The sequence below is a fragment of the Scleropages formosus genome, chromosome 17 (assembly GCF_900964775.1).
Source record: "Scleropages formosus chromosome 17, fSclFor1.1, whole genome shotgun sequence".
NCBI classification, from domain to species: Eukaryota; Metazoa; Chordata; class Actinopteri; order Osteoglossiformes; family Osteoglossidae; genus Scleropages; species Scleropages formosus.
The window spans coordinates 27,201,779-27,224,448 of record NC_041822.1 but is presented as its reverse complement, the minus strand read 5'-3'; the positions used below and the strand labels follow the sequence as shown (position 1 = coordinate 27,224,448).

The 22,670-nt window shown below is 50.1% G+C and overlaps 1 pseudogene; it reads right to left on the bottom strand.

Annotated features, from left to right (window-relative positions):
- Positions 1-22,670, bottom strand: part of LOC108921817 (netrin receptor DCC-like) — a 98,305-nt pseudogene that overhangs the window by 25,417 nt on the left and 50,218 nt on the right.

Below are 22,670 nucleotides of genomic sequence, written 5' to 3'. Positions count from 1 at the left end.
AACAATGTCGTTGTCGGAGTAGTAACGCGGATAGCTGTTATCGTACCCAGGATACAGACTGACCAGTAACGCGGCTAGCTGTCATCGTACCTGTCATCGCACCCAGGATACAGACGGAGTAGTTACACGGCTAGTTGTTATCGTACCCAAGTTGTCGATGGAATAGTAGCGCTGCTTGCTGTCGACGCGCACCGTCTCAGCGTAGGGGCTGCCCACTCCATAGCCAATGATGTAGCCTCGCACCACAATGTTGTGGCTCAGCGGTGGGGTCCAGCTCACGATGATGCTGGTTGCGAGGGGTCGCACGTGCAGGGAGCTTGGCTGGTCAGGTACCTGGGACTCTGGAGAGAAATCACTCCTGTTCTTCTATTCTTACACATAGAATTAAGTGCTGCGTGGAGGACTGTTCCCTGATACAGAACTAACTGCAACCAGCCCGGGTCCAGGCTGATGACTACAGAAGATGAGGGGCAGCAGGGTGAATGCGGGGGTATGCGGGGGGTATGCAGTGCGTTTGGGGGGCCAGGGGTTCGGGAAACCTAAGCGAAGCTCTTCTGAGCTCCCTCACCGTCCAGGTCATTTTCCGGGGTCTCGGCCGCGTGCCACTCGCTGGGGGGCCCCGATCCATTCACCGTCATGGCAGACACCTGGAAGCTGTACTGGCTGCCACGGTCCAGTCCTGTGAACAGGGGCACGGTCAGATGGTCCAGACACTCGAGCTTCTAGGCTTAGCTTGTGCTCGTCCCTCAAGGTACAAACAGCTGAGTTGTGAATTTGTGATTGTACAAATATTTCTCTTTATTTATCCTATTGTTACCCTTTCCAGTTTTATGAACTTAAAAGCTGTGATCTGACTCTGAAATCTCTTTTGATCGGGTCATATTACACTTTTACAAAATTCTGTTGTGAAGAGCAGGAGATCAAAATAGTGTGTTTTTTTTTTTTTTTTACATGAATCCAGTCAATTCCAAATGGTTCACAAACTTTTTCACAAATTCATGAGTTCACTTCATGAAGGGTTTTTCAGTACCAAATTAACTTCATAAGGAGAGGGAAGACTGTACACTCCCACACACACACACACACGCACACACACACACACAAACAGACACTCAAGACTTTTGATCTTCTTGCAACATTGTCCAGGTCTTCCAGGTGCCAGGACATTCATGGAGAAAAACATTGCCAGGTGGAGACCCACAGAAAACACCTAGTGGCCCCAGAGGGGTATCTGGACAAACAAAATGAGCTTATTGAAAAACAATTTCCTGAGCAGTGCTAATGTGGCAGGCAGCTGGCAGGATGTGGACCCCCTGGCATGGCACCTTGTCCTCCTGCTCCAGCTTGTTGCTACTTGTTGCGCTTCTGCATTCTCTCCCTTTTATTGTCTGCTAAACACACAGAGAGACGGCCTGCTGGGAGAATGGAATGGAAAAGGAGGTGGTGGGACTGTTAGGTGATGCTCTGAAGGGGAGGAGGCCCATACTCGGCCATTAGCTCAACTCCCGGGGGTGTCCTGGGGGTGTCCTGCTGTGAAGATGATTCTCCACCACTGGGGGACAGTCTGCCAAAATCACGAAACACCTCTCAGTTGTTTCACTTAACAAAATAACATCTCAGTCTGTGCTCAGGAGCAAGTGTCCTCCTCCTCCTCCTCCTCTTCAGTCTCACACTCATCTCTTTCATGCTATGATGCAAAGCAGAGCACACATGGTGCTCCCTGTGGGCTCAAACGCACTGTGATCAAGGCAAAGATGACATGAATTCAGTCTCATTGTAACAGACTTCTGCTGGACCAACTGGCACTCAGCGAGGATGAAACCCATGTGTTTGAGGGCTCTACAGCGTCTCCTAGTGAAAGCACACCAACGAGAACATGCCATACTGCTTCTAGAGCGCACAACATGGGCTGCTGGCTCATGTTACAGCTGCAGTCCACAGCAGAGAACTGTGAGAACTGTGCTTTGTACCCAGAAACCAGCGATTTCATAAGCATACATGGTTCTGGTTTGGAGTGTTTCTAAAGAGCAACGCAGTACTTCAGCGAATTTGTGTGATTTCAGGTCAGTGAACATGCTGTGTGTTTGACGACTGAGTGGGCTGAACATGGGTTCAAATTGTGGGTACAGTGATTTGACATCTTCAACCCTGTTTTGCTTTGGCTGAGAGCTACTGAACCCGTCCCACACTGAAGAAGGGTCTCGAACCCATCTCTTTGAGAGCCACTTTTCTCCTGATCTCCTGACAGCTCCATCAATGAGTCCAACACCATCTGCTGTGATTATCTATGTACTTACTTTTTGAATGTCACTTCTACTGGGTGAGGTGAACCAGCAACATGGTGGTGTCAGACAAACAACCTACATGGCCATAGTCCTGTGTCTCTGTCTAAAGCTCTTTGTCTGTTGCTGATGATGCACTTCAACTTACTTATGTGTCTCTTTGGAGAAAGGCATCTGACAAATGAATAAATGTAAATGTAAAACGGTAAAAGATCCCCAAGCGAAACAGGCCTGTGCTGCCAGCAGCAGGTGTGACACTGGGTCCAGAGTCGCCCTCATACCCGTGAACAAGTACCACAGGTTGTTGGGCTCTATGGTCTCGTGGTCGCCCCGGCGGCCCGTCTTCCTGTGCCGAATGCTGTATCCTGTGATGAAGCCGTTTTGGGAGTCAGCTGGAGGTGGGAGCCAGCACACTTTGATACTCTGCAAACACACAGCACACATAACCGCGTCACTCAGGGTTTATTGCACATTATAACTGCATTGAGCAGGTACTGTGGTACCAGGTACTGACCGGGTACTGTGGTACCAGGTATTGACCAGGTACTGTGATACTATTGACCAGGTACTGTGGTACCACCCACTCGTTAATGTGAACCGTTTCTGATCGCTCAAGTGATACTTTTATATAAAGTACCAGCAGGAGAAACAGCCTTTGTTTTTCTTGTGTACCAGTGCTTTTAAATGTGATCATAAAAGTGTGTTTTAATCCCACTTTACACAGCTACAATTCAGTCACTTACATTTATGTTTATTCGTTTAGCAGATGCTTATCTCCAAAGCGACATACATCTTAGTGAAAATACGATTTGTTCATTACGTTAAGAAAAAGAGAGACATAGTTGCAGACGTGATTCTTAAGTAAACCTAGTTTGTTTCTTTCCACTTTATGCATCGATGTTCATCACTCGAGTAGGTGCATAAAACTCAGTGTAGCACGCCGAGGCTGCCCGGGGAGGGGGCGGAGACGGGGGCAAAGCAGCCACAGCCGGGGTTGATTTCATCCCCTATTTCTTCCCCGGTGCCCAGCAGTAGGGGGAAGAGACCGAGGAGGAGAACCAGACAGAGGCGACTGCAGACCCAAACCCTGAGATGACGCCCGCGTGCCGACCGACCCAACTCTCCCGTCCCCCCTGACCAGCATGAAACCTCTCTCTACCTGTTCCCTGCTCCCCCTTTCCCGTCTCCTTCCTTCTCCGCTGTCAAAGGCAAATAAAATCCCACAGCAACGGGCGACTGCGTCTCATTCCTGTTTCCTGCCTCGTCTCTTACACTCAGGATAGACTAATTCTGATCACCTTCCTACAATTTTTCTTTAAGATATATAAACATTTAGATAGAATACAGGAGTACTTGTGTAAAGGCTTATCTGGGGATGATCATAAAGTTACAGTGCATGAACATTTACACCATACATGAGCTGGAGAGATCTTGGGTAAAGTGAGTCCGGAAAAGGTAAGTTTTCAGACCCTTCTTGAATGCAGACAGAATTTCGGCAGTTCTGAATGAGAGGGGGGAGGTCATTCCATCACAACAGAGCCAGAACCGAGAACCTCCGTGCTTTACTTCCCTTGCGCAGGACCACCAAGTGAGCAAAAGTAGACAAGCAAAGGGGTCTGGTTAGTGTGTAGCAGTTGATCAAGTCTTTTAAATATCTGGGAGCAGTTCTACTGATACATTTGTAGGCAATAACCAGGGTCTTGAATTTGATCCGGGCAGCTATAGGAAGCTAGTGTAGAGAAATGAGTAGAGGAGATACATGCAAACACTTTGGCAAGTCAAACACAACTTGTACCGTGGTATTCTGCATCAGCTGCAGAGGTTTGATGGCAGTAGCAGGAAGGCCACACAGGAGAGAGTCGCAGTATCCAGACAGGAAGTCACCATGGCCTGGACAAGTAGTTGGGCAGAGTCAGTTGTGAAGTAAGGATGGATCCTGCGGATGTTATGCAGGATGTTTCTGCAGGAGCAGGTTGTGGGTTCGATGTGCTGAGAGAAAGACAGACTCGAGTCAATCGTCACTCACAGACTCTTAGCTGAGGAGGTAGGCAAAATGAGTGAGTTGTCCAGATTGATTGATAGATCGTGACAGGAGGACAGGCCAGTTGGGAGGTGAAGAATCTCTGTTTTGGGGAGGTTGAGTTGGAGGTGGTGATCAGACATCAATGTGCAGAGATGTCCGACAGGCAGGCAGCAATCTGTGCGGAAATGTCTGATGCTCCAGGTGGAAAGAAGAGGAGGAGATGGGTATCATCAGCATAGCAGTGGTATTTGAATCCATGGGAGGCTATCACCGGGTCGAGGGAGGAGGTGTAGATCAAGAGGAGAAGAGGACCCAGTACCGAGCCCTGCGGAACACCAGTTGAGAGAGGCAGAGGAGAAGAACGAGAGCTCCGCCAGACCACGTGATAGGATCTGTCAAATAGGTAGGACTCAAACCATCTTAGTGCCACTCATTTGATCCTAAGATGACTAAGAGAGGAGAGCAGAATCCAGTGGTTGACAGTGTCGAATGGTGCAGACAGATCGAGGAGGATGAGGACCAAGGAGAGGGAGGCAGCTCTAGCTGACTGGAAAGCATCAGACACTGCCAAAAGCACCATCTCCATGGAGTGACCAACTTTGACACCAGACTGAAATCCATGTAGGAGATGGTTCTGGATGAGTAAATCAGACAGTTGATCACAGGCCGCCCACTCTAGCATTTTAGACAGGAAGGAGAGGAGGGAGACTGGTCTGTACTTTTGGACCAAATTGGGATCCAGGGAGGGTTTCTTTAACAGAGGTGAAATAAGAGCAGTTTTGAAGGCAGCTGGGAAACAGCCAGAGGAGACTGAGGAGTTGATTAGATGAAGAGGAGGAGTCTTAGAGATGAAGGTGGAGAGTTGAGCGAAAATGTTCTGTAGGAGCGACGATGGGATTGGATCAAGCCAGCAGGTGGTGGGTCAGTGTGATATCAGGAGGTCAGAGATTTTGAATAGGGAAAGTGGCTTGAATTTAGAGAGGATGGCTTCGCAGGGAGGTCCAGCGTGAACTGGGCAGGTTGATGCTGAGAACTTGTCAGTGATTGCTTTGACTTTGTCTCTGAAAAACAAAGCAAAGTCATCAGCAATGAGAGAAGAGGGAGGAGGAGGTGCCAGAGGACACAGAAGGGATGAGAAGGTGGCAAAGAGTCTGTGTGGTTTTTAAGTTGCAGACTATTTTTGTTCTGGTAGAAGGTAGTTTTTGCTGTAGAGACAGCAGAGTGAAAAATAGAGAGTAATCTGTAAGCATCCAGGTGCGAGTGAGTCTTGGATTTTCGCCATTGTCACTCTGCAGCCCGGAGTTTGGTCCTGTTAGCATGCAACATACAGCCATGAGGCAGCACTGGGGCGTGCTGGTCTAGAAGACAGTAGACAGAGAGAGTCAAGGGTGGAAGATATGGCGGAAAGGAAAATGTTAGTGGCATTGTCTGTTGATAGATCCAAGAATTCTTCAGCAGAAGGGAGAGCGGCCAGAGAAGCAGAGGCAAAGCAGGAAGGCGAGAGAGATTTTAGGTTGCGGCGAAAGGTGACAATGGGTGCAGGAAGAGACAAAGAGTTAGTGGTGAGGCAGGGTTGAACGGAAATGAAGAAGTGGTCAAAGACAAGCAGGGGAATGACAGAGAGGACGGGACAGCCACAGTTGCGGGAAAAAACAAGGTCAAGACAGCTGCCCGCTTTGTGAGTAGCAGGGGATTGGGACAGGGACAGATCAAAGGACTGTAGGAGCAACAGAAGGCCGCTTGCATGAATGTCGTCATCGACATGCAGGTTGAAGTTACCCAGGAGAATCAACGGAGCGTTGTCCCCCGGCAGAGAGCTCAACAAGATGTCAACGTCATCCAAGAAACAGCCGAGAGGGCCAGGAGAGGGGTAGAGAACAACCACAACAAGAGGGATTGGGGCAGTGATAGAGACAGCATGCAATTCAAAGGAGGACGGATCATGCAGGTGAAGAGGAAGAATAGAGTATTTCCACCGCGGAGAGATGAGCAGCCTGTACCTCCACCTCTGCCGAAGGGAGGAGGGGTGTGAGAGAAGGAGTAATTAGTGGAGAGAGCTGCAGGTATGGCTGTGTTGTCTGGGATGAGCCAGGTTTCAGTTTGGGCCAGGAGGTCCAGTGAGAGATGGGAGGCGTAGGCTGGTATGAAGTCAGCCTTTCTCATAGCAGACTGGCAGTTCCAGAGTCCCATGAAGAAACTGAAGCAAGATGGAGGGTTTGACAGGTGAGGATAAATCAGGTTACTGTAGCAGTGAGAGAATCCTGGTGTCCTGGGCGGCATGGTGGCACAGCAAGTTGTGCTGCTGTCTCACAGCACCTGGTTGCATGTTCTTCCAGTGTCTGCGTGGGTTTCCTCCCACAGTCCAAAGACATGCCCCCATAGTGTGTGAGTGTCACAGAGTGAGTGTGTTTCACTGATGTATGGATGAGCAACCCCTTGTAAGTAGTGTATCTAGCAATGTAGTCACCTTGGTGAATAAGGTGTGCGTGCTGGTAACACTACATAGGATCCGTTGTAAGTCGCTTTGGACAAAGTGTCTGCTAAGTGAATAAATGTAAATATCCTGTGGTGGTGACGTTGCACGGCTCGGTTGTCGCAGACAACTTTGATGGTCAATGTGGTTTCAACATCCCTTGTGGCACATGATGCTGCTTGCCTTGCTCAGTGGACTCCCACAGGTAGAGTCCTGAGGCTGCTGCAACTGCTGCTACTACGGGTCACCAGCTGCTATTTAAAGCAGGCTAAGTCCTGTCAGCTGAGATTCCTAATTGAAATTACTCCAACAATGATGACCAAAACTAAAAGAGGCAATTAATCGATCGAGGAAGTCACTCCCACTTGACAGTATGGACGCAGAATTGTTTAGGTGAACGTGTCCCCTAACAAACCACTAAATACAATTTAACAAACAAATTAATAAATAAAAATACCACCGACAGTTACACAAACACACAACCAAGCTACACAACAAGAATGTGTGCTGAGAAAAAGCAGTAGCAACAATAAACTTCCCCGAAACGCCACAAACCGCAGCGACGGATCTCCAACGCAAAAAAGAATGCACATAGTTTGACCTGAAGTTTGAAATTAATTTTTGGCTCATTTCACCGCTATGGTACAATGACCCGTATCCCATCCAGGGTTTACCCTCACTGCCCTGGTACTCTGAGTGCCACGCCCACACCTCCGGGCCAACACGGAACACCTGGGACGCAACGCAGACTACGGCATAAAAGGCTGCGTCAGACCACCAGCTGATGCGGAACCTTGATCCGCCTCCTCGTTAGCGACCTTCTCCAGCCATTTCCTGTTCCCGAACGCCTTCCCCGAACCCGTCCCTTGTTCCCTCGATCTACTGCCTCCTTGGGATCATCGACCTCTTGCCTGTACACTGACCTCGCCTTTTGGATCCTTCCTGTTATGACGTTCGCACCTCGAAGACCCTTTGCCCATCCTCTGACCTCCTCTCTTGGATTTCCCCGAAGACACCACGATTACCGCTCTGCATTTGGGTCCGCCGCTTCCCTCAGACGTGACCATGACACTGAGCTTCCAGGATGAGCTCTTGACCACCACAGGTCTGACCTGGACAGGCAGTTAGTGACAGGGAGTGAATGAGTTCATCTTTCTCTACTTTGGCAATCTTTGCAGCCTCCGCTGAGGAATATAGCTAAATTAAGGCGATTTGTATATAGGAAGGATGCTGAGAAACTGGTTCATGCTTTTGTCTCCAGTAGGTTGGACTATTTAACTGCACTCAAGATGCGTGTAGGTTGTGGCTGGGAATCCAAACGTTAACAGATTATAAACCACAGGCACGAACATTGACAGGTGCAGCTACGTCTCTCCCTGACGAAGTGAACGCGTATTACAGCCGTTTCGAGCTCGCGAACAAAGACCCCCCAGTGCGAATTCCTATAGTGCTGAATGACCCCAGTCTCACCGTCTCTGTGGCACAAGTGAGAAAAACTTTCAGCCGAGTCAACATCCGCAAAGCTTTTGGTCCGGCCGGAATTTCAGGGCGAGTTTAATAAAACGTGCAGTGAGCAACTGGCTACTGTCTTCACGGACATATTTAATACCTCCTTAAAAAGCTCAGCTGTACCCACTTGTTTCAAAAACACCACCATCATCCTCGTTCCTAAGAAGAACAAAGTGAGCTGCCTTAATGCTATCGCCCAGTGGCACTGACCCCCATTGCAATGAAATGCTTTGAGAGGCTGGTGCTGGGACACATTAAGGACACCATCCCAGACACTCTGGACCCACTGCAGTTTGCCTACCGGCACAACAGATCCACTGAAGACGCAATATCACACACACACTTCACACCAGTCTGTCTCACCTGGATAATAAAAACTGTTATGCAAGGCTATTATTTGTGGACCATAGCTCGGCATTCAACACTGTCATCCCAACCAAGCTGATCCACAAACTACTAGGTCTGGGACTGAGTGCCACATTGTGCAACTGGATCCTGAATTTCCTCACCAACAGACCCCAGCATGTGCGAATTGGCAGAAATACCTCCTCCCCACTGATCCTCAACACTGGCACTTCACAGGGAAGCGTCCTGAGCCCGGTGCTGTATTCCTTGTTCACACATGACTGTGTGGCCAGTCATAGCTCCAACGCCATCATAAAGTCTGCTGACGATACCACCATTGTGAGTCTGATCACCAACAACGATGAGACGGCCTACAGAGGGGAGGTGAGGCTCCTGGCAGAGTGTTGCCAGGACAACAATCTGTCTCTCAATGTCAGTAAAACTAAGGAGCTGGTGATTGACTTCAGGAAACAGGATACGGTTCATGCACCCATCTACATAGAAGGGGACACTGTAGAGAGGGTCAACAGCTTCAGATTCCTCGGGGTCACCCTCACTGCCAAACTCACATGGACTGAGCACACAGCATCGACCACCAAAAAGGCCCATCAACACCTCCACTTCCTCAGGCGTCTGAAGAAAACCAGGATGTCCACTACAGTCCTCACCACTTTCTACAGGTGTGCTGTGGAGTCCATCTTCACAGGGTGTATTACATCCTGGTGTGACAGCTGCTCCGTACAGGACAAGAGAGCCCTACAGTGGGTGGTCAAAACAGTTCAGGAAATCATCGGCACACAGCTACCAGAAAGACGATGCGCATCATGAAAGATCATAGTCACCCCACACGGGCACTTTTCTCTTCTCTGCTGTCTGCACAGCGGCTCAGATCTATTCGAACCCGCACTGCTAGGTACAGGAACAGTTTTTACCCCGGTGCTGTAAGAGTATACAACACTCACCAATGTGCCACCTTTTGTAACTAGAGTTGTGCTGCTCCTTCCAAGCACATCGGTAGATTACAATGTCACTTAAGCATTCTTACGTTCTGAGTTCTCTGGCTGTCTACTGTTATTTATTGTTATTACTGTTACTGTTATTATACCGTTATTATGTCTCTTTCTCTTAATGTAATGTATAAATTGTATTTTTGCTGAGATGTACTTCGCTTTGGACAAACGCATCTGCAAATGAATAAATGTAATGTAAATGTAAATGTTATTTATTGTTATTGTTATTAGCATTACTCACTGTCATTGTCATTGTTTTGTTTTGTGAAGTATTTATTGTTTTTGTCCATAGTCTGTGGAGAAGCATTCAAGAAGAATTTCATGATACTTGTACACAGTACTTGTACCTATGACAATAAACTTGAAACTTGAAACTATTGTAACGCTCTGGTATTGGGCTGTCCTTACCAGACTGCATCCAGGTTAGAGTCAGTACAGAATTCTGCTGCCAGAACTGTTACAAAACCTAGGAAGTACGACCGTATAACACCAATACATACATTGTTGCGTTGGCTTTCAGTTACGTTCAGAATAAATTATAAAATCTGACTTTTGACCTATATGGCAGTACATGGGAGGGGGGTGCGGTGGCGCAGTGGGTTGGACCGCAGTCCTGCTCTCCGGTGGGTCTGGGGTTCAAGTCCCGCTTGGGGTGCCTTGCGGCGGACTGGCGTCCCGTCCTGGGTGTGTCCCCTTCCCCCTCCGGCCTTACGCCCTGTGTTGCCGGGTAGGCTCCGGTTCCCCGTGACCCCGTAAGGGACAAGCGGTTCTGAAAATGTGTGTGTGTGTGTGTGTGTGTGGCAGTACATGGCATTGCTCCAGCTTTCCTTATGTTACAGAGCATTGTCTTCGTTCGTTGGATGCAGGTTACCTTAAAGTACCTGTGATCAATAAGACCTCAGTAGGAGGTCACGCCTTTAGCTACAGAGCACCTAAACTGTAGAACAGTTACCAGTTACTGCCAGAAATGTCCCGTCTGTCTCAGCCTTTAAATCCGCTGAAGCAGTGTGTCACTCTGTAGATAGAGTTCCCAGCGGAATCAAAAGCAGTGATTTGCTAAGATGTGTCCACCTACACACCAATAATGACACCAGTAACTGTACTGAACGCCATCGCTGGACTCAGCAGGATTCATGACAAGCAGGATTTGTTGTGTGTTTCCTGTTATGCAGAGATGACACCAAGCAAATTCATAAATGTGTGCAAAATCTGCACAAGAGCCTTGCTCTTCGATGCAATCATGAATCACACGATATATTCAATACATTCCTCGAATGTCAGCACCCACATGAATATTCCACTGCACACCCAACACTAATTTCCTGCTTTGGCAACTTTGTCATTATCATCAGGTCATCGTGTCACACTGCTTTCTGCTTGACGCATCTTCAAGCACAAAATCCATTTCAAACTTCATTTGCTGTTTCCTCAAAGTGCACAACACATCTGTGATTAGAACACACGGAGAAGAAATATGAGCAAAAAAAGGGGGAACAATGATTAGACAACACAACGTACGCACCTGATGGTTCGTTCTCGAACCACAATGTGCGTGAAGAAAGATAATCAATGCGCAGGAGGTGTCGACATGGCGGAGCCTATGTGGAGGATGTGGGGGATGTGGAGGACGCTTTGTGGAGGACGCACTTCCGGAGGTCCCTGCGCTCCTGTGTGTACTGTTCAGCCCTGGACGATACTTTGCAAAAGAAGGGTAGCTACTCCTTGACTTGCATTTCTACAAAACTGTACTTTTCACAGTAATGCTTGGGATGGACACTCTTTAACTTTTAGTCAAGTTAGTTTGTAAAGAAGAAAGTATTTTTGATTGATTGATTGAAGTTAGTTTGTAAAGAAAGTGCTTTTCATTCATTCATTCATTCATTTCACTCTGTTACATTTTTGTGAGCCTCCTCTGCTTTTTTCTGAATTTTTTGCATTTCATTTTTTTTTTGTTTGAGATCCTCAAAACTACTCAGGTGTTGACTTTTGCACCCGTGATGGTGTCTGTGGATTTCACCGGACAGTCCCTGGGATAAGAACCACAAACAAAACCTCTTTGCTGCCAGATGACTTCTTCTGGCTGTCGTTTGTGAGCAGTGAGAGCTGTCATTTACATTACATTTACATTACAGTTCAGTGTTGAATTTTGTCCCTCCTTGATTGACAACCTAGTTCAATGATGGACAGGGGAAAAACGCTACTTTAGCAATGTCTAAAACGGAGTCCAAGGGATGCCATCCAAATTAAATTTTAAAATGAGTCCAAAAAGTGATGTAAAATGTACCCTTGCGGTCTCCAGCAGGGACAGACACACTGCTATTTGTGTGCTCGCTTTACCTTTCTCTCTCACACACACACACACACACACACACACACACACACACTTTGATACATTGTGTGCATGAGATCCTGTGTCAGTCGTTGCTTTGAAAGAATACATTTTCTCTCGGTACCTTCCGGACTCTTCATACTAAGAGCTACTAATGTACCGTAATACTACGCGTTTCCTTTTCCAACTGTCATTATTTCATTGTGTAAGTTACGCAGCTCTCACTTTTCACTCTGAAGTATGGATTTCAGTATTTTTGCAGTTGATGCTGAAGAGTTGTGTGAAAAAATCTAATTGTGGAACTGAGCGTGGAACTCAGCTGAAAATATCATCGGAGTCCCTCTACCCACATCGACACGTCATACAAAAACCGCCGCATCCTCAAAGCCACCGGCATTGTGGACGACCCCTCTCGCCCCTCTCACGGACTCTTCGCCCTCTTGCCATCGGGAAGAAGGCACAGCAGCGTCCGCAAGAGTTTCTTCCCTGAGGCAGTCAGATTACTCAACGCCCTTCTGCCTCTCAACGCTCACCTGGCGCAGTCAAACAGCAAACCCAGCATGACTCCTACACTACAACTGCCCACAGTTCATGGCCCATGTCCACGTCCTGTCCTGTCCCGTGTATTTATTTACTGTCCTCTGCTCCTGTTCTGTGTTGCACTACCATGGTCTCCGGAGGAGCGACATTTCGAGAGGGGACGGGAGGGTGTGGGTCCCCTCGGTTGCTTCACTTCACTGCTCTACCCATCTACACACACGGAGCCATAACGTTTTAACCACTGCGGCGCCGCCCTGGTTGGACCACCATCCCACCTGCACAAAGCACTCCGTCAGCATGCAAATGAGGCAATTAAAATTCGCAGAGTGTTGCGCCTGCGCTCCCTGTCGGCCTGATTTTTCCACAGACGCTGGGTGGGGGGTGGGGAGTCGCTCCTGCTGACACATGTCTACGACCAGAATCATATTAAATATAATTCCAGCACATCTTCCTGTTCTTTGTTTACTTGATGCCAACGACTCCATAACTTTCCAGTGGTCCAACTCCTCAGGTGTGTTTTCCTGAGCTGGAGACCTTTAGGGGCCAAAACTGAGAGCCTTGAGCAACCACTTCGGGGAGCCCTTTAGGGCCACATTGAAGATTCTGGAGGGTCAAACTGACTGCCTCTGAGCTGCCACATGTGCTGCAGTGACCGATTAATACAGAACAGCACAATTTGGTCACATCCCAGAAATGGGAAATGAGTTGCCACCCCACGTATGAAAGGGAACCAAGAGTGAAAGAAAATATGGAGATAAAATATTCCAATTAGATCAAATCAATATTGAGAAAGAACTCATCCATTTGTGTCTCTGCTGGTGAGTCCCGCCTCACGAAATTGAAAATCGTTGGCAAATATGCAAATCAGATGAGGCCAAGTGAGGAGGGTACAAATGTGTGTGAGCAGGTATGAGGATATGAGTATGAGCAGGATAAAGGACAGGGAGTCTCGTGACATGGCCTAGGGTAAAAGAAGCAGTGGGATCTTTGGACCAGGGTAAAAGGGACAATAAAGTGAAGTAGGGCAAAGTGTACACTTTCTGCCAGTCTGATCAGCAGTGGAAGTGTCCTCACTGTACTAATTGTCCTTATGTTCCACATTGTCTCCACTGTACTCATTGTCCTCACCGTATTCACTGTCCTCAATGTCCACATTGTCCTCACTGTCCCCAATGCCGTGCTCTGATTTGCCACAAGAGCTGTGGACGCAGCCCCCACTCTCAACAGATGAATAAAGGACACGACTCTGGAAAGTCGGAGACGCTGCTGCACTTTGTCTGGTACAGGAAACTGCACTCATCAGAAAGTAGTTAAAATAAATTTGTCCCTTGAAAACACAAAAAATTGAGTGACTATAATGAATCTGTGATTACAGCAAATATACACAGACACACACACATTTTCCGAACCGCTTGTCCCATACGGGGTCGCGGGGAACCGGAGCCTACCCGGTAACACAGGGCATATGGCCAGAAGGGGAGGGGACACACCCAGGACGGGACGCCAGTCCGTCGCAAGGCACCCCAAGCGGGGACTCGAACCCCAGACCCACCAGAGAGCAGGACCCGGTCCAACCCACTGCGCCACCGCACCCCCCCTACAGCAACTATATAAATATGTAAATATCGTTTGTCCCTTTTAAATAAGTTTGATCAATAAATTGCATGTTCATGATTCATTTATTCTGGCTGAAGTTTAATCATATTATATGAGGACAAATACTTGTAACAATTTTTGTGTCATGTGTAAACTGCTGAAGTGACTCAGTGTGTGTGTGTGTGTGTGTGTGTGTGTATGTGTGTGTGTAAGTGTGTGAACAGGGCCCCTCTACACTGTGTCACTGTACTGGGACAGGAGCTCATACTCACTCTGGAGCTCAGCACCTCCAGTGAAATGTTCTGTGGAGCCGAACTGGGAACTGCAGGGAGAAACAGGATAACGGTTAGAGCATCTCTCTCTCTCTCTCTCTCTCTCTTTCTCTCTTTCTCTCTCTCCCACTCTCTCTTTCTCTCTCTCTCACACACACACACACACACAGACACACACACACACACACACACACACACACACGCAGAGCTGTGATTACCAGCAGTAGGAGTACCACCCAATAGGAGGTAACACGGTCAAAACAGAGTTAAGCAGCCAAACTGACGGACCCTCAGCCACATTAGGGGCCATCATGAGCACACCGGCATGGACCAGCTCCCCACTGGGAGAGGACAGTGGAGGACTGCTGACCACTGGCTGACCACTGGCTGACCACTGGGCTTTATGACATCTGCTGATCTTTCCCTGGAGTGCAGTGGCTGCTCACAGTGACACCTTTCAGCCACGTATGAACCGGTACGGTGACGGCACTCTAGGACAAAATATCTAAATGAGAAGGACATTCAGCAGAACTTCTCACCAGCGTTCATGTACAATTGCAGTTTTACCGCGCTTTTGCCCTCCGTATAACTACAGGAGTTCAGCTCAGCTGCGCTTTGGAGAGCTTCACCTACAGCAGTGAGGACAGTGAGGACAGAAGGGGACGATGGAGCCCAGAGTGTCGGGAGCCGCGTACTAAGGGTTGTAGCGGGTGGGGGGGGTATGGTTAACGCAGCCCAAGTCATCATTATAGGAAAGTCACCCTCTGCCACTTCATTACTGGATCGTGAGGTTCTGATGAGGCTCCCCCGAGGTGGTGGGGACATGCAGGGGCCACAGTGAGGGAGTCGGCAGACAGAGCGCCCCCTGCAGCTATGCAGCCAGCGATGACTGTAATGCAGATGGACAGTGCAGGAGACACAGCAGTGGAGCAGCAGGAAGTTCTCAGAGGGGAGTGTGGTGGACATCGGTGCCGCAGAGCTGCACAAAGAGACCAAGGGGGAGCAGGAGACCACCTGCCTGGGCGGAGGGTTCATGTGCGGAGGCTTGAGGTGTGTGTTTGCTTGCGTTAGACCACAGAGCTGAAACACAATGGAGGCCACAGTGCTCAACCTTGGGGCCTTGAGTGGATCATGGAGATGAACCTGGGATGAACCGTGGGTACATGATGCTCCTCACCCATGTGTATGACAGGTGACCTGAGCCTCTCGTTCCAAAGTGCCCAGGAGCGCCCTATTCTGGGTCAGCGCCTCCTGCCCCTGCATGTTCCAGTGTGTCACTCAGCGGTGGCCCTGCAGGCCCCACGTGATGCTCCACACGGGGACGTGTCCAGCATGGGGACAAGGACAGCACCAGATGACTGCAGAGAACCGAAAGGGTCCCTCTGCACCTGTCCACCATCCAGCGCCTGCTTTCAATTTGTTACTGTTATTCTTAATTAAGCTGCATATTGTCATCACATTGGCTTCATTTGCTGCTCACTGGGTGGACCTGCACACCAGGTGTGTTGGGCACAACGGGCCACGAATCACACCGCTGACGGCAGCACAACATCCGGGACACACTTCCTAAGCACTGCCATATATCAGTCTCCTTGTTACACACACACACACACACACACACACACACACACACACACACACACACACACACACACACACACACACACACACACACACACATTTTCAGAACCGCTTGCCCCATATGGGGTCACGGGGAACCGGAGCCCACCCGGTAACACAGGGCGTAAGGCCGGAGGGGGAGGGGACACACCCAGGACGGGACGCCAGGCCGTCGCAAGGCACCCCAAGTGGGACTTGAACCCCAGGCCCACCGGAGAGCAGGACTGCGGTCCAACCCACTGCGCCACTGCACCCCCCTTCTCCTTGTTACACACACACACACATTTTCAGAACCGCTTGTCCCATACGGGGTCACGGGGAACCGGAGCCTACCCGGCAACACAGGGCGTAAGGCTGGAGGGGGAGGGGACACACCCAGGACGGGACGCCAGTCCATCACAAGGCACCCCAAGCGGGACTCGAACCCCAGACCCACCGGAGAGGAGGACTGCGGTCCAACCCACTGCGCCACCGCACCCCCTCTCCTTGTTACATTAAACACAAATATGTGGAACAATGGTAACATTTTCCATTCCTGTTATGAAATAACCAATTTCACGTTTATATGAAGAAGGGTTAGGGTCTCATTTGTGGTTTTCTCTACGAATTCTGCACAAGTCACGTTTCCTGGATTTACTTCCCCAGGCGTTTTGTACCACTGTATTATTAATTGATCTGGAGCTAGATGGCACAACAGAAAGAGATAAAGAGGCATCAAGCTGACAACTGCAGGACCTGATCAATACCATCAGAGCCTGATCAATACCTATAGCCCAGTAAAAACGCTGTCCTCCTCTACCTCTGAAGTTTAGGTGGTCCCACTCACAGGGGTTCAAAATACAAACCCTGCTGATTCTCAGTTTTGGCCTCATATGTGGTAGAATGAGCTCCCTGAGTCCCTCAGAGCTGCTGAATCCTTCCCACTTTGAAGAAGGGTCTCGAACCCATCTCTTTGAGAGGCACTTCTCTCCTGACAGCTCTCTCAATGAGTCCAACACCATCTGCTGTGTCTATCTATGTATGTCTATCTATTATCTATGTATTTGCTGTTTGAATGTTACTTCTATAGGAGCTACTGGAGGGATGTGAACCAGTGTTGTGGTGTCTCACACACACAAGCTGTGTGTCCATGGTCCTGTGTGTGTGTGTGTGTGTGTGTGTGTGTGTGTGTGTGTGTGTGTGTGTGTGTGTGTGTGTGTCTAAAGCTCTTCGTGTGTTGTTGGCGTTCTTTGTTTACTCTCAGTTGTCTGATAAATTTAAATTTAAAATCAAATGTTTAGTCTGAAACATTTTGGTGCTGGTGGGGTGCAGTGACACAGCAGATTTGGCCAGGTCCTGTGCTCTGGTGGGTCTTGGGTTAGAGTCCTGCTTGGGGTGCCTTGCGACAGACTGGCGTCTTGTCCTGAGTGTGTCCCCTCCCCCTCCAGCCTTGTGCCCTGTGTTGCTGGGTTAGGCTCTGGTTCATCATGACCTCCACTCAGGACAAGCTGTCTCAGACTCTGTGTCTGTGTGTGTGTGTGTCTGTGTGTGTCTGCGTGTGTATGTACAGTATGTATTTTGGTGCCGATCGCCTATGATATCTAATCTTTATAGCATGATGTGTAGAGCTCAGACTCTTTATAACAAATGTCTTTTCGGTTCACAGTTGTGTAAAACCACGTGACTCTAGGATTTTGCCATGTTGTGTTTGTAGGTTGAAAAGACACAGATGAGAGAAGTGGCCCCTGATGGGGGATCTTTCCTCACTCACTATCAATGACCACTTGTCCAAGTCTGGGTCGTGGTGGTCAAGAGCCTATCCCAGAGCACAGGGCCGAGACTCAGGTCTGAGCCACCTTGCCACCCTGGGGCAGTTCCTCTTAACCACTATTCATGTCTTGCAATAGATCATTTCTCTTTCACTGTGATGTTAACATATTTATCTCTGTCACTTTAATGTAGCACCGTGTTTTTACCACCCTTGGAGCCCATAGACCCCTTATGTGTCCGTTATTAATCTTTGCCTTTCCCACAAACCCCTGTTCCTCGTTCCCATGACGACAGACACTCACCGTCTGAAAGGGTTCTGAGCACGAGGTCCCCTGCAGACTCGCCGAGGCCATACTGGTTGTAGGGGAGGATGCGGACTTTGTACTGCGTGAACTTCCTAAGGCCCTCGAACCTATAGCTGTGCCCAGCTGACTCGGCGCTCTGCAAACAACAGGCTCTTGTTACGACATTAGCCAAACACGAGTCCCACAGATTTCTTCCAGCTAAACAGCCATTGTGAAATAACATGGTAAATGTGGTACAGTCTGAATTTCCTGTCCAGGTTTTTGAGTTACGCTGTTCATCTTCACACTGATCTTCGTGTTTCTTTTTCACAGTTGCAGAACCTCCCATACGCCACAAAACGCTTCACTGTAAACCACAATTAAGACGTTCATAACATTGGTTCAAGAGTCATAATCCAATAAGAGGATATGACAGTTTAACAGCCGCCACGAGACCGACGGTCATCAGCCGTTACAGGCGAAAAACACCACAGTCCAGCTGTTGTGCAACCTCACGACCTCATGACCAAAGTCAGTGTGTAACAGCTATTGCAGAAAACATGGATGGTACGCAACGTTCTGGCTCATAGGGGTGTGTTTACTACAGCGTTGCGGAGGTGCTGAGAAGTTCGGCTGAAAGGGTGAGCGCTAATCCTGAGGTGTTCATACGAAGACCACGTGTCGAGTGGACAGAGGTTTCTGACATCTACAGTTCTGTTCTTGGAGATTATCTCACCACTTGACATTTCGATATGATCTGACACTTTTCTGTGTGTATGAAGAAGATCAGTCTGCAACACAGGCTATACAGTAAGTGGCTTATTGATTGTTAAACACCCTAAATTTGATGTGTCTGAAGACTGATTCAGAGTCAGACGCACATGCTATAAAAGTGGTGTAAAACAATGTAAACTGACTTGCTCTTTGCCAGTTGCCATCTCAGTCCAGAAGAGTCTGTATCCCAGGATGGGGATGTCAGGGCTCACGGGGGCGTCCCAGGAGGCTAGGGCAGAGGTCGGGGAGAGAGGCTCAGCTTGAGGGTGCTCCACGGGACCAGGTACCTGCGCTGTTGACACACAGGACCACCAGATTAGAGGTGCTGGAGCTGCTCAGATCTCAGGAGACCTTGGTTTTGTGGGCTCAGGTATGCAGGTTAGACACAAAAATCATGAGATTACTGGGGGGGTGGGGAGCTGCTGATACCACTTGAGACCAGAGTAGGACTTCTACAGGGTCTGTCTGAGTCCTCTGTAGGTCCTCCGCAGGGAATGAGTTCAGCCTGTGAAGTGCATCTCTAGGCCTGCTCTCTAGGCCTGCTCTCCTGTTTCATCCCGACCACGTTCTTTGCCTAGCCCTTTATACTACGTTTGCTGATCGCCTGACCCTCGCCTGCCCCTCGACACTGATTATGGATTCTGATTCGGCTTCCGTGCATGTCGATCCGAGAACTCTGCACTTGAGTCCGTCCGCGCTACGCGCAACCGTGACAGAAGGTTCCGCCTGCTACCAGGACTCAGCAGAGTATGCACAACTGCATACAGCGCTCACCAAGCAAGGCGAGTTTCTGGGAGCACAATACCAGTCATTGCAGCGCCTGCAAGAAAAGATAGACAGATTAATCCAGGCCCTCCAGAAAGGAGATATTCTCAAACCCGAATTCCAGGGTGCACCCGTGACTCCTACTGAGCCTGCCCCGCCCACACCCCCCGCGGCATCGGGGACAGTCACGAGGATCGCGACCCCAGAGAGGTATGACAGTTCGCCCGATCAATGTCAGGACTTTCTGATGCAGTGCGAGTTGGTTTTTGAGTGTTCTCCGCGCATGTATCAGACGGATGCAGCTAAGATCGCTTTTGTCTTGTCGTTGTTAACCGGTCTAGCCCGGGCGTGGGCCGCCGCTGGGTGGCGCACTCGCCCAAGAACTACTTATGACATTTTCCGCGAGAAGTTCAAAGCGGTTTTTGACCACCCGCACGCGGGGCGCGCGGCGGGTAATTATCTCATGTGTCTCACCCAGGGAAATAGAAGCGTGGCTGAGTACGCTCTTGAGTTCAGACCCCTCGCGACCAGGAGTGGCTGGAACTCCCCTGCCCTCCTCACCTGCTTCTTCGAAGGGCTGAATCCCCGGATCCAGAACAAGCTCACATACAGGGGTGAGGAGGGGGACTTCGACCGGTTTGTGGAGACAGCCATCGCCATCGACAATCTAGGCAGGAGTCGACAACCCCTGGGGACCAGTCCAGCGGAGGACCGGCTCAGGAAAGAAGAAAGGAGACGGCGCCAGGTGGGGAGACTGTGTCTCTATTGCGGGTCCCCGGAGCATCTTCGTGCCGCGTGCCCCAAGCGACCACCTCAGGGGACCTCCACAGAAACAAAGGCGAGTTCAGGGGAGCACCGGGGACAGCTACGTCTGCCAGTGAGTCTTTCCGGTGGGGCAAGCCGGGTGCAGACGAGTGCCCTCATAGATTCCGGAGCCGCAGGCTGTTTTATGGATGTAAGCTTTGCCCAAGTGCACCATGTCCCTATTAAAACATGTGAAGTCACCCTGAGTGTGAAAGCCCTGGATGGTCAACCCTTGGGTGATGGGGTGGTTGATACCCGGACGGCACCTCTCTTGCTCGAAACAAGCGCGTGTCACCACGAGAAACTCACCTTCTTTCTGATCCGAGCTCCAGACACCCCTATCATTTTAGGTTACCCCTGGTTGGCACGACATGACCCCGTCTTCAGGTGGAGTACCAAGGAGCTGGTTTCTTGGGGAGGATCCTGTCACGCATCTTGCCTCACGCTTCCTTGCCGGGCCACATCGGTGGAAGGGGTAGAGGGCCTTCCCCCGCCGGTCATACCCCTGGACTATGAGGATCTACGAGAGGTCTTCAGCAAGGTCCGCGCCGCCGAACTGCCTCCTCACCGGTCCTGGGACTGTGCTATTGACCTCTTGCTAGGTACCACACCACCTCGGGGTCGGGTGTATCCCCTGTCGTTGCCAGAACAACGGGCCATGCAGGAGTACATCAGGGAGGCCCTCGAAGCTTGCCTGATCCGGCCGTCGACATCACCAGCGGCGGGGTTCTTCTTTATCGGTAAGAAGGACGGGGGACTGAGGCCGTGCATAGATTACCGAAGTTGAACGCCATAACTGTCAAGTACCCGCACCCCTTACCGTTGATTACCTCGGCCCTGGAGGGGATCCATGGATCGACCTGGTTTTCCAAATTAGACCTCTGTAGTGCGTATAACCTCATCCGGATCCGTGAGGGGGATGAATGGAAGACAGCCTTCTCCACTTCCCTAGGTCACTATGAGTACAGTGTCATGCCTTTTGGCCTAGCTAATGCCCCCTCAGTTTTCCAGGCCTTTCTGAACCATGTGTTGGGCGATTTCCTTCATCACTGCGTCATCGTCTACCTGGACGATATACTGATCTACTCAAGGACCCGAGAGCAGCATATCCAACAGGTCCGGGCGGTCCTCAGGCGGCTCCTACAACATCAATTGTATGTCAAGGCAGAGAAGTGTGAATTCCACCAACGCCAAATCTCCTTCCTGGGCTACATCCTGAGCCAGGAGGGAGTCTCCATGGACCCCAGGAAGGTGGATGCAGTGACCTCCTGGCCTCGACCCACCACGGTAAGGGCACTCCAGCGCTTCCTTGGGTTCGCCAATTTCTATCGTCGATTCATACGTAATTTTAGCACAGTAGCCGCACCCCTTACCGCGTTAACGGCAAGCAAGGACCGAAGACTCCCTTGGGGGGGCGGAGGCGGAGAAGGCTTTCCAGGAGCTAAAGACACGGTTCACCTCCGCCCCAGTGCTGAAACAGCCAGACCCTTCCTTACCATTTGTGGTGGAGGTCGACGTCTCCTCGGTAGGGGTGGGTGCAGTCCTGTCACAGCGGCAAGGGGACCCTCCCAAGTTGTACCCCTGTGCCTTCTTCTCCAGGAAGATGACCCCTGCCGAACGGAATTACGACATTGGGAACCGGGAACTCCTTGCTATCAAGCTCGCGCTTGAGGAGTGGCGTCACTGGCTAGAGGGTGCGGTCCATCCCTTTGTGGTACTCACAGACCACCGAAATCTAGAGTACCTAGAGACCGCAAAACGGTTGAACTCCCGCCAGGCCTGATGGGCCCTGTTCTTCACCCGTTTCCGCTTTACTGTTTCCTATCGACCAGGTTCCAAGAATGGGAAGGCGGATGCTTTATCGCGGGTTCATGACCCAGGACCACTGCCCCCCAACCCAGAGGAGATCCTACCCCAGGGATGCGTGGTGGGTCCGGTCCACTGGCAACTCTTCCAGGACATCCAAGAAGCCCAGGACAGCGAGCCAGAACCTCCCGGGAGGCCAACTGACCGTGTGTATGTCCCCAGTTCCTTCCGCGCAGCGGTGCTGAAATGGGCCCATGAGGCTCCGGAGGCCGGGAATCCCGGGATCTGACGTACCTTCTCCCTGGTCCAAGGACGGTTCTGGTGGCCTTCACTGTCCGATGACGTCAGGGACTTCGTCCAGGCCTGTGCCACCTGCGCTCAGACCAGGACCATGCCCGAAAAGGCAGCGGGTGTCCTACAACCCTTGCCTACGCCGACCTGACCCTGGGCTCATGTGGCGCTGGATTTCCTAGTGGACCTACCGGTCTC